Source organism: Crotalus tigris, unplaced genomic scaffold, assembly GCF_016545835.1.
Source record: "Crotalus tigris isolate CLP2741 ecotype Arizona unplaced genomic scaffold, ASM1654583v1 scf7180000024338.4412243, whole genome shotgun sequence".
In the NCBI taxonomy this organism is placed as follows: Eukaryota; Metazoa; Chordata; class Lepidosauria; order Squamata; family Viperidae; genus Crotalus; species Crotalus tigris.
Genome location: NW_024100508.1, coordinates 1045459 through 1058980, shown reverse-complemented (window position 1 = coordinate 1058980; position 13522 = coordinate 1045459). Strand labels below are relative to the sequence as shown.

The 13522-nt window shown below is 36.5% G+C and overlaps 1 long non-coding RNA gene across 1 annotated transcript; it reads right to left on the bottom strand.

Annotated features, from left to right (window-relative positions):
* Positions 1-5355: 5355 nt before the first annotated feature.
* Positions 5356-11674, bottom strand: LOC120300072. The gene is made up of 2 exons (XR_005554536.1): positions 7037-11674; positions 5356-6133 (listed from the first exon to the last, which is right to left on the bottom strand). It is a non-coding gene; the product is annotated as an uncharacterized LOC120300072 (long non-coding RNA).
* Between the last annotated feature and the right edge of the window lie 1848 nt (positions 11675-13522).

Below are 13522 nucleotides of genomic sequence, written 5' to 3'. Positions count from 1 at the left end.
TTATAGATGGCATTTAGATCCTAAAAAATTATCTTGTATGTATTCCAATATACAGCCCAAATGTTGGAGATGTGGTAATAATGATGCGACATACTTTCATATTTGGTGGAATTGCAAAAAAGTAAAGGCTTTTTGGATTATGATTTGGTGGAACATTCAAAAGTTTAGAAGAAAGATAAAGTTTACTCCTCAACTATTTTTACTTGTATTTTCGTTGAAAAAGAAACTACTTTGATGTTGAATTTATTAACTGCAGCAAGGTTATTAGTAGGTTTATACTGGAAGAAAGATTCTTTGCCTACTTTAGAAGAATGGATATTTAAAGTATCTAGTTTTGCAGAAATGGCAAAAATTTCTGCTTATTTAAAGGATCATACACAAGAAAGATATATTATTGTATGGAGAAGATGGATAGACTATATTCAGAAAAAGTATGGAATTAAAAAGTTTCATTTATTTTATGAATGAATATTAAATATTATAGAGAATTGTTTTATAGGTTATGGAGTTAAAGGTTAATTATGACATTTTTTTTCTTTTCTTTTTTTATTATTATAAATTTTGTTATTATTAACCCTGTATTCTGCTCTGGGAAGTGAAGGGAGGGGGGTTGGGGGTGGGAGAGAGGGTAAGGGGGGGGTAAAGGTAGTATAGACAATGGTTGCTTATGAATTTATTTTACTTTAAAATTTTATTGTATTTTTATAATGTTTGTATGTTAAAAAATAAAAATTTTCAATAAAAAAAAATGCCAGATGAATATGCCTTTGAAACAAAAAGTTTGAAAATGCCAAATGAATCTGCCTTCAATTCAGAATGAAAGAACATTTTAATCATAAACTTAAGAATTTAAAAAAAATCTGAATAAATCTGATTTTGATCTAAGAAAATTATAAGCAGACTAATGGTTCAGATAACACTGGAATATTGAAACTTTTACAATAAGATTTTGGAATTAATTATAAAGAAAAATTAGCTTCTTGTGGGAAATGGATTGTTTTGAGTTTTGTAAGACATATCAGAGATAATGAGAGGATTCCCTCGTGTGTCCGGGATGGCTGCTCCTCATGAATAGATTACAGGAGAGTGGTTTCCATGATTTCAAAAATTGGACACTGGAGAGACTAAAGTTTTTAGGTAGAGGAAAATATTGCAAAACATAATAATAAAAATACCAAAGGACTTTTGAGGAATGGAATCAGAAAATAGTAACCTGATATCAACAATATCAGTAATGGAGATGATACTGAATGTGGATTTACAACCTGCTGGCTAAGAAAATGATTTTTAAAAAAGGATGTTTCCACGTAAGAAACTGCCTGACATTTTAAAATTTAAAAGAGAAATATAAATGACAAACCACAAATGACCTGGATACATTTTTCCTAGTGGGTTTACTTACCAAAGCCTTGAATAACTCTATGGAGTGGGACAAAGAATAAAATAAAATCCCACAATATTTGAATGAATTAAAGATTAAAACTGTTAGAAGGAATATAAAATTGATTTATTTGATCAAGGTTAAAAAAGATGTTAAATCTGGCAAGGCTTAATGGGCTTTCTGCTGACACAAGACAGAAAAGATATTTTATGAATTTTTTTATAAAGAAGAAATGGTATACAAGATGAAAAGATAAATGTTTGAAGGAAAGAATGAATATATGAATATATTTCAAAGAGTAATAATAAAAGTCTTAAGTGTTTGCCTTCTTCTACAGATATACATGCACTCTAAAATATTTTTAAATGGGTAATAACAGTAGATAAAAGAATCAGAAATAAATATCCTTCATGTTGCACTCAACCCAAAAGCTTTACTCCAAACTATGTTTTCAAGGAGAATTCAGTGTAATTTTGCGTTTGTTCCTGTGAACACATCCACCAGCTTAATTTTGGAATTTATCAGCATGGCTTGTGCTCACAGTGAGATGGTTATGTACATTTTGGGCACAGAAATTATCATGCTAAAGAAAGACGAAAAATCACACATACTGTGTTATGTTGGAACAAGCTTTTTTTTTATAAAACAAAAACAAAAACAAAGAGAGCTTGCTAAAAATAAAGAAAGTTGATGCTAAACTTGCAACAAATTCTTTGAGGGTAGAGAAATTATCAGTCTGAATTAACCCTGTCAACATTCAGTCCTATCCAGGCAATTTGATGAGATTTTTAACATTTTTTATCCATCACCAGATTTTTAATGAATTACTTTTGAGCAAAAGCAGCTGATTGCTTCCTTTCACTGTTTTATTTTTTTAAGTTTGCCATGAACGCTTGGGAGGCATGATCCCTAAATCTCAGAGGCCTTATTTATCCACCATGATTGCTGAACACTGAAAACAGTTTCCTGTCATTTTCCTACACCATCCATACTAAAAAATGGATTTAGGGAGGGAATGTTCATAAAAGTTTATTATGAACCTTCCCTCCCTAAATCAGTTGTCACCAAATATGTAATCTGGCCAGTCCATTTAAGGAGGTTCTCAGATCTGCCCTCCCCTCTCACCAATATTAAATACAGACCTTATCTGAACTGATCTAACCAGAGGCTAAGCAACAACCTAGTTGTTTTTAATGAAGGCAGTCTCTTTTCTCCAAAGCTATGTGCTCAAACCCACAAAGACCCAGGCACGCTTAGCTTTTCCCATATCATAGGCCAACAACACCTATTCTGAGAAAATAGTAAGGTCAGCCGATTTCATTTAAGTGCTAGCTGTTCTTGACTTATCAGTGATTGTTCTTTACTAATATTTATCTAAAAAGCTAAATGGCTGTGAGGGCAACCCTTGATGCAAATGTTATAGAACTAGGTCAGCACATCCAACGCCCTAAGATTGATGCCTCAAATTTATTTTTCATGGCCTTCAAAGCCTCCTCTGACAATTGCTAAACATTGGTGATGAATGTTTGTCATTTTGAGATAGAAAAGATGGGAGTAGGATTTAATGTAGTATAAAAGCAAAGAACAAAAACCCAGAAAAAACAATTTTTCTCAATTCTTTGCTCAGTCCCACCCCATCCCACCAAGACTGCCTAAATATGGTGTAAGGGAAATTCCCATTTCATCTGTGAAGGTTAAGTGCACACTAACACTTCACATTAGGTGAGGGGCTCATTTTAGCAGGTAGGAATTAAAGAGGTTTGTGGAGCAATTACAACTCATGATATGGAAGACTCCATTTTATAACCTGTTAAAATTCACCCTCCCTGTTTAAATTAGAAGTTCTTAACCCAGTGTTTTTGCTGGCTGTGGAATTCTGGGAGTTGAAGTCCACATGCCTTAAAATTGTCAAGGTTGAGAAACACTGTCTTAACCTTTTTGTGTCATGGACCCCTTTCCAGTTGAAGTTTGGTTATAGGTTAGTGAAACTAAAGTGATTTTTTTCCCCATTCACAAAATCATCTGAAATCTACTTGTGGACCCCAAGTTAAATTAACTGGAGCTCAAGTGTGTTTATTCATAAAGATGGCACAAACTGATTTTCAGGCACACTAGAGATTCATTCTTCGTGTCTGCTATTCACTTGGTCTCTTTTAATGTATGTGATAGTCACACCATTAAATCTACACTTACATATATTTAGATAAGACCCTTTGCTTGAATTCAACTCCGTGCAAATGCTTCTCATCCAGGGCAGATTTTACAGGGTGGGGACTGCAAGTAGTGGAAGACTGCTGTTCAACACAGCTAAACAAAATAGAACAAGCCCCACCAAATATATTGATTTCAATTAACTTTCCTGCAGTGGCCTAATAGATGGTTCTTTTTATAAACAGCTGTTGTGAATGCTTCTGGCAGACAATTGGCAGAAACTAACAGGGAAAAGCATGCACAGATGACTATGCTTAAAAATAAAAGGCCTGCTTTCAGTATGAAGATTTTCAGACTCCCAACCATATGCAGAAATGGTTGAAAGGAATGAACACCCCTGAATTATTCAGGAGAAAAGCAGCATTTTTTTTACAGTATACTGCTATCTAGTGGCCCAAGGGATAGTACTTCTGAATGGCTACCATCTGTTTTGTATCTTTTTAAATTATAGTGAAACTTTTTATTTTAATGTCCAGAAGAGTTAAAATGTACAGTGAAATTTTTCTGTTCTCTTGGGAAAAAAAGCCTTGGTTCTTAGAAGCATGCTGTTCCTTTCACATTGAACACAGAATTTGTGATAACTCCTATCTTTTAAGGCAGAAAAGGACATTTCACCAAAGCAAAGGATTCTGTTTCCAGCTTCTGACAGCAAGTCACGAGCAATCTTGCTGCCTCAATAATCACTGTCTCCTTTCTCCCCAATTGCACAAGAACAAAAGTCATTCTCAGCTCAAAGTCATTGAGTATCCAAAGACCTCAACAATTTTTAATTAGGTTTTCTGAAGAACTGTAATTTAAAACAGGCACACAAGTGTCACATCAATATAGGAATGTTTGCTTAAATGAAACATCCCCCCCCCCAATGGATTGTATCTCTTTGGTGCCATAGTAGAGCTTTAAGAAAACATTCTCAGAAAGAGGGAAATTAATTCCTTTTTACCTTGTACAGAATTGTGCAAGTTCTATTACTTCTCTGAAAATTAAACTGTTCTAAAGGGAACAGCTCCCACCCCCATTTAACTTGCTGGAAAAACTAAATGTATTCCTACTGCATTCTCCCTGGATATGAAACAGGAAATGAAAAGCTCTCTGGTTTTGTATAATTCAAGAGTGTGATTTTTTAATATATTTATTAGCTACTCTTCAGCTGAAGTTCCCCAAATGGTTTTGGTGGCGATACAATGTGAGGAGAAAAGGAGAGAAATCAAATCTTAGGCTGCTGGAGAAAAGGATGACATAAACAGATGCAAAGCAACTGAAGTGCAATTGAACTGGCTTCTGCCTGTTGACAATCTGACAAAGTGGACCACAATACAAAAAAGTTTATACTTTAGATTAAGGTGCCACAAATTCTTGTCTCTCCGTATTTTTTGGATAATACACCTAGTTCTCTCCTGACATAATTTCTGGGCTATTGCCACTTCTGTGCATAATGTAAGCAAACTTACTTTGTATTTTCTAGTAAGAACACAGTTGACTCATTCCAAAAAAAAAAAAAAAAAAAAAAAAAAAAAAAAAAAAAAAAAAAAAAAAGACCCAGGCTTTAAGAGGTGATTGTACAATGGTTTTCTTTACTTCAAAAATGCCACAGGTCACTTCATCTTCCTCTAAGGAGTGCTCTGCTTTATGCACAGCTTGTTGTTGTTTTTAATCCAGGAAGCTATGTCACAGTAACTGAGCATCAGCAATAGAAAAACATTGTGTACCTTTGCAATGTTCTCTGAACAGACTCTTAGGAAGAAAAAACCCACACGAACAGCATAAACTTTTCAAAAACAGTATTTATTTAAAGGGAAACTATCCATTTACAACACAAAAGGGCATAAACCAATAAAAAAGCATAGTGGTTTCTCAACAATTACTTTCTTTGCTGTGGTTATTCTACCTAGCTGGCATTTGGCAAACCTCTATTGTGCTATAAATTAACATGCAACTCAAATGGTAATATGTTGAAGAAGGCCAACAGCCCAGTTACATGTCCTGTTTGTTTCATTAATTCTAACGAGTAAGATAAGCTCAAGGACAAAACTTGTGGGAGGACGGTAATAGCAGTCTATTCACATAGGCTGCTCCACATAATCTGCATGTCCACAGAACAGGCTCTGGCACCTATGTATCACCCCCACCATCCTCCTAACACATGGACCCACAAGCCTGACAGGAGATGTTATTTGGCAAGGGAATTGCTGCTGTCTTGCAGTTGATCATAATTAACCTCTAGCTAGGACTAGTGACCTAAATATTTCTCCTTCAACTATCACAGGACACACACATCTCCTTCTTGGAGGAAAGACAGATTGTTGAGAAGATACATATGATAAATGGTGGAGAATGGGGATCATACCACTTCAGGGTAAATTCCCTTAAAAAAAAAGATAAAAATGTTTTCTCTGCCTGTATAATCAGGAAGAAAGGTACTTGTCTGCCTCTCTGAGTGCTTGTCTAGATATGCAAGAGGGGAGTTCTCACCTTTTTACTTGGCAACATTCAAGCAGGTTCAAAGCTTTCTGCAACCCAAGTAGGTTGGCACATTTCCCACATCTGCAAGACACGTGATTTTTATTCTAATGGGGAACTGATCCTGAGAGGCCACAAGTTACCCCAAACCTTCCAGAATCCCAACTGCATGGTTGTATGCTGGACAATTACAAGACATGGATCCAAATTAGACAAAGATGCTTCACATCTGGCTTACGTATCCTTGTTATATACCTTAAACCAGTTAGTTCTTCCTTCCATAAGAGCTACATGGGTTCAGGAAAAATATATGTATTTTCCTAATCTTGTTCAGCTACAGGGCAAGATCAGGAAAGTCCAAAGCCCGCTTTGGATACAAATAACATGCATTTGTATGTAAAACAAATGTAATTATACAGGATGTGCCTTTAAGTGAGGATGAGTAATATTTGCCCTCATTTGTCCACTGTTATAATGTATTAGATTAATACTGATCAGACTAGCCTTGCCAGTCTGGTGATTTCCATAAATATTGAGACCACTGAGTTAGCTGATCAAGAGTTGAAGTCCAACACATTTAGAAAACACCAGGCTGGGAAAGAACGTCTTGGACAAGGGAGCTTAAGCAAATTCTTCTTCACATCCCAAGCCCCATCTCTTCCTTATTTCTGTGCCTGTTCTTTACCTCTGAAACAGTATTCGTAAAATAACAAGGCTATCTGTTGACATTACTCACTTGTCTGAAGAGAGCGGTCAAGCCAGTTTCAACAGCAAGCTCTTGACTTTGAAGGTAGGGATTTGGCAAATTGGCTTTTGGGGCCTCTTAGCACCTGGGCACCCTAATTCTGTTGTCCTGCCACAACTAACTTTAAGTTCATGGCTGGGAATATGGCTGCTCATAGATGGGACTGTCCTTGTCCCTCAGGTTTCTGGATTCCATAATCACTTAGGAAAACAGGAGGAGATCAACTGAACAGGCTAACTCACCACTGATTTTCCCAGGTCTGGATGATGAAGTCATCTTTCTGGCGTTGCCATTATCCCAAATGAAAGGGAAGCTGTTTCCACCACAGCATCGCATCCCCAAGGGATCCTTCTGGCTGTCCCTTTTGATACTTCTGAAATGTCAGGACATTTCACAGCATAAGCAAGACATTTATCATTATTGTTGCCATTAAAGAAAGAAACCTGATCCAAGATCTTAATCCAACTGTATGCAGAAAGTAAATTTTAAATAAAAATGTGATGATGTTCAAATAGTAAGAGATTTAGTTCTATTTATTTTCCAGAATGCTTAGAAAAGTTAATTGGATACACTCGTAGTTTTGTTGTTATGTGGAAATGTGGAAAACTGCAAAGTTGCAATGTATTTTTAACATTTTTGTTTCAAAAACTAGAACCCAACCTTCCAATGAATTCTCAGTAGGAAATCAGGATTAATGACATTATATCACAATATTACAACAAAATGTTATATTTGGTGAGTTTATTTTACTACATCAGAAAATGGTAATATTTTCTATTTCAATAAATTTGCTAAGTACCCAAGAAAGCCTGAATGGTCTGGAAAGGTTCATGGTTTTTAGGAAGTCCACCATTTGTTACAAGAATTAAGTGCTATCTAACTTCAAACCAAATTTATACTCCACTCAAGCTTTAAATGAATTATTTGGAAAATATAAATAGGTAATGCAGGAACAGAAGCCAAATGCACCATATAAAGCATCTGACTTTCTTAAATAAAATTTTCTACCTCTAACAAAATATACTTGTGTTGAATTTGCTTTATGACAAATCTGCAGAATTCTCCGTGTACTGACCTCTATTTGATTACATAGCACCAGATTTAGAAGGCGTTAACCAAGAAATTGCAACAATGAGTTTTATTGATCAAATATATCTCATTAGAAAGTACATGATGCTGTGCATATTGCCTCTTTAGAAGCCAGTTGTTTGGAAAAAGTGCCTTTTTCTAAACAATGGCTTCTGTTAACTTAATTTTGGTCGGTCATGAAGACTGAACCTGGCTCTTATCAATTTTATCTAAGATGAAAGAAGTTCCACCAAGGGTGAACGGAGATGGTTTTCCCCAGCTGCATAAGACATACCTTTGATGGAGGGACGGTTCCTACCCCCTTTTCCACCTTCCAACAATGATGAGCACCAGCTTGGGAAAAGCTGTCATAAACACTAGTTTGCATGGCAATGCTCTAGGGAGGGATGGGAAGCTATGGTCTCTTTATGACCTGTGGACTTCAACTCCCAGAATTCGTGAGTCAGCAAAAAGATCCAAAAGATCTAGAATGTACTAAAGTTATCCATTCTCTTGACTGAATGGGACGCCAACTTGCCACAGGACAACTCCTCACGGAATAACTCAGCCATTGTGCCACAAGACAATCCATGTGGAATAACTCAATGCGATAATTATCGGCCACTGTTTCTTTGACATTTTCATTGACAAAAATGGAAATAATGTAGAAAAAAACAGTGGCAGATAACGTTTATCACATTGAGTTATCCCCTAAAGATTGTCCTGTGGCAAGATGGCCCCGTCGAGTTGCCCTAGACCCCCTCTCTTGACAGAGTATTTGCATTTCTGCCTCTGTCACAAAGTCTTATGCATTTTAAAATGTGAGTTACTCTGCATGCTTTTATTTTTCTTTAAGTAGGCAGATAATAGGATAAAGTCATTGCTGCCATTTAATGAGATGCCACATTTGTGTCTGAAACAAGCATAGAGCTCATCAGCCAGAATTTTAAAACTTTCCTTCACTCCTTCACAGTGAAGTTTCATTAAATATAAATTTAATACATTATTTGATACATTACAGATTTGATATATACCTTCACCAAAAGAAAACACAAAAGAAAAAAAACCCCACATACCGTAATTTCTCTTCTTACGTGCAAGTGCTGCTCTACTTGTCCAAGTCTGAAAGGCAGTTACTGGGCTTTTTTCACGGCATGCAAATTTGATAGGAGTTAACTCTTTCATTAAAAATAAACTTTTATTATAAAAGTAACCATTACAATAGGGAGCACAATTTTATGTACCAAGATTCATGCTTGCTTTTTTCTTGAGTGGTATATTGGGACTATGCTCCAAAAAACCCAAAGTAATTCATTGCAAACATTTATATGAATATCATTTGTTTAATAATTCTTTCCCCCTTCCTTACACATAAAAAAACTAAAAGTTAATTAAAACAAAAGAAGCTTTATAATGTAAAAATTTATAATACAAAGGAAGCTCACCAAATTGGATAGTCAGTTTGGTGTAACAGTTAAGCCATAAGGTTAAAAACCAGGATATTGCAAGTTCTAATCCTGCCTTGCGCATGAAGCCAATTAGATGACTTGAGCCAGTCACTTCATCAGCCCTAGGAAGGAGGCAATGGCAAGCCACTTTTGAAAAAGCTTGCAAAGTACACTGCAGGGACTTGCCAGGCAGTCTTCAAGACTCAGACACAATAAATGGAAAAAAATCTTTTTATATTTAAGCAAAAATTTCAAGCCTATTCACCCTCAAATATTAGATGTATTATTCAATTACTGTAATTGGAGAGAAAAGAAATGCATACAACTCATCTCATCTTGCTAACTTGGATGTTTCCTTTCTTATCAGGAAGAAAAAAATAATGTTAGACAAGAAACACCATCAAGTCTTTCTCTGGAAGCCTTGACCATTGTTTATTCTTTAGATCGTCAACAAAAGATTTGACTTGAATGAGCTAAATGGAGGAGGAAGCCTTACTCTCATGTAGGATAAGTATGTATGGTATCAGCCAGCTTTTAATTAAACTGTTTGATTTTGAATAAGCATCTAAGAGATTGTGTTGTTAATTACACTTTCCTGCTGCCTGATATTCTTAAGAAAAAAATGCTGCTCCATAAATGTGTTCTCTGTAAATCTATGGGAAGGCATTCTACATATCCAGTTATTTCCCTAACCCCTCCTAATAATTCAAAACATGGGGTTTTCCTTTTTTATAGCCAAAACACAACAGAGCTGGGAGTTTTCAATCTTTCTTTCCAGATATAAATATAGTGATAATGGGATTACTCTTCACCAGGAGCATCTGTGCATTAGAAGTCAATTCAGAAGTTGGTGTAATGGTCAGAAATATGGTAGCTAAGTCTGTGTTCTTCCAAAACTACTTGATATCCTTTATAAAGATATGTCGCAACCAACACAGCAAGATTCAAAAAGATCATTCTGTGCAATTACTTCAGAATATGAAGGAACCCGGAAAAGAGTTTCATTTGTCATGTTCTTCATATATAAAATTCCATTAAAAAAAAAACAACCAAATGGGTTTATACCAGATTCTGCCTTTACCTCCCAGCATCCCAATCACTACAGCCAATGGTAAGCAATGGTGAGAGATGTAGTTCATAGTAGGCTCTCCTTGCATTGCTTTTTCTACTTATTTAAGAACTCTACTTCTTTCCCATGGAAGCAACTTCTAACACAAAATCTACCACTCTTCTACTGTCTATTTATAATAAGCAGCACAGATGCTTGAGCCTTAATTATAATTCAAGAACAGCCAGCTGGATCCGATGAACAATCCATTTACTTCAGCTTTCCATTTCTAACAAAAGCCACCCCACTATTAATTTTGAATAAGCATCTAAGAGATTGTGTTGTTAATTACACTTTCCAGCTGCCTGATATTCTTAAGAAAAAAATGCTGCTCCATAAATATGTTCTCTGTAAATCTATGGGAAGGCATTCTACATATCCAGTTATTTCCCTAACCCCTCCTAATAATTCAAAATATGGGGTTTTCCTTTTTTATAGCCAAAACACAACAGAGTTGGAGTTTTCAAGGAGGTATCTGCTACAATCTCATAGACTGAAGCTACCAGGATTCAATATGGAGCTAAGTTAGTGTTATATGCCTTTTCATTGCTCTTGCAATGGTTTTATCAGAGGAGAGGCTTCTGAGTTTTTAATGCATTGCTTAAGGTGGAAAATATATGCTGCTTTGTTTTTGTTCTTTTTAAATGTTTACTCCTCCTAATTGTTACTTTCTCATTTTTCTTGCCTGCTTTTTCTTCATGCTAGATTGTGTGCCGTTACCTGTAATGTTCTGTATGTTTGTAAAAAATGCATATACTTTACATTGAAAACAAAACATTTATAGATTATAACCCACCTTGTGGGGTTATTATGGTGGGGAAAACAGGAAGAGGAAAGAGCATTAAGTATGTTTGCTACCTTGAGTTATTGATAAAAAATAAAGACAAGATAAAAATAAATGAATATTCTCTGTCATACCGTAGCTGTCTGGGAGCAAATTTAAAAAAAAAACTATCTGAGACAAAAGGAAGCATGAACTGTTTTTTTGTGATGACATAGAATCCACTTTTACATGTTTGCCTTATATACTTTTCACTTTCACTGATACATGAATAGGAATATAAAGTACTGGATGGTAGAGTGTGTGCACATGATCAATATTGGGGGGGGCATACACTACGACAATTTCTAGGATATCCTAGAACAGGGGTGTCAAACTTAATTTCATTGAGGGCCACATCAGCACTGCGGTTGTCCTCAGGGAGGGGGGTAGGTGTGGCCAGGGTGGGTGTGGCCTACTGGGTGGACATGGCCAGCTCTACGTTGTTTGCGTCAAGGGTGCCTGTGGGGGCCTCGGCAAGAGTGGGACAGATCTGAGGGTCTCTGGCAGAAGGGGGTGGGACCAGGGCAAGCGCCAAGGCATGGTCCACTGGAAGAGCCTGCCGAAACCCCTCGCTGGGAGCCCATCAAGTCGGATATGTGAAGTAGGCAAGGGCCATTTGCTGGCCACTTCCAGGCGATGGTGCATTTTTTCATTCCTCACAAAGGGTGACACCTCCCCAGCGTGCGCCCAGGGGGTGGGACCAACACGGCAGGTGCTGGTTCCTCGCTGTTTCCAGACTGCCTTGTGGAGCTAAGACTGAATGTGTTTCAGCATAGATGGCTATCACAAAATTGTACATTGGCTCCTGGGCGGCCAGGGCCAAGGCAGCGGGAGCCATTCCCTCACTGTTTCCAGAATGGCTTCGTGGGCCACATGAAACCACATCGCAGGCCGCATCCAGCCCCAGGGCTTTGTGTTTGACATGTCTGTCCTAGAATGTTGTTTAATGAAAGCAGAGAGCCATAGAAGACTGAAACTGCAACTTCATTATCTCCTAATTATTCTGTTGATGATCAGCAGTTTGTTTCTGACCGGCTCAAGGTTGATTCAGCCTTCCATCCTTCCAAGATCGGTAAAATGAGGACCCAGATTGTTGGGGGCAATAGGCTGACTCCATAAACTGCTTAGAAAGGGCTGTAAAACACCAAAGTAGTATTTAAGTCTAAATGCTATTGGTAATATAGGTAATTCTCGATTTACAAGAGTTCATTTAGTTATAACGGCACAGAAAAAAGTGACTTATGACTGTTTTTCACACTTATGACCACTGTAGCACTCCCCTGGTCATGTGATCAAAATTTAGACTCTTGGCAACTGGCTCATATTTATAATGGTTGCAGTGTCCCAAGATTATTTGATCACCTTTTGCAACCTTTTGACAAGCAAAACCAACGGGAAGCCATATTCAGTTAATTGTATTGCTAAGTTAACAACTGCAGTGATTCACTTAACAACTGTGGCAAGGAAGGTCATAAAATGGGGCAAAGCTCACTTCACAAATGTCTCACTTAACAGCAGAAATGTTGGACTCAATTACGATCGTATATTGAGGACTACCTATATGTTGACATGCTTTGCCTGTTTTTTCCATTTCTGGTCTTGTTTTATTCTTGGTTTTTAGGGTGCATTTCAAATAACCAAGTGCTGAACACTGTATTTTATTTATAAAATATGACTGTTCCAGAAATATAGTTTTATTCTATATAGATACATTACTCATAAATGTTAATCATATCTGATTTGCCCAGATTTGAAAATCAGCAACATTAATTGCCCTAGCTGAAAAGGGTTTTGATTTTTCTCACAGAAAACTATCCTTTGAGAATTTCAACCTGCTTATGTAAATTGCTGAAAGCAGTGAAATTATTGACATTCAGCTGGAAAATGCCAATCCTAATCAACTCATGGGGACTATAACTAGAAAAAGATGCAATGAGAGAATGTATTCTAGAGGAAATGACAGGATTGTACTTACTTATTTACTTTTCCTTAAACAAAATATAACCCCACTGAATATAACATATGAAACAAATTCTAATGAGTCTGACCTTGTGGTCTACCAAGTTTAGCATTATTTATTGAATGTCTGGTGACAGTATTCTAGTATTTCAGCAGCAGACCATTTCCAGTCCAACTAAAATCCTTTACATACACATACCAAGGACAGAAACTGAGACATAATCCCACTGAGCAAGTCCTATTGAATTTGAACAACAGAAATCAATTTAATATAGATTTTGGAGAAAAAATAATTTCATTTGTTCTAGAAATGTTTTAGCGT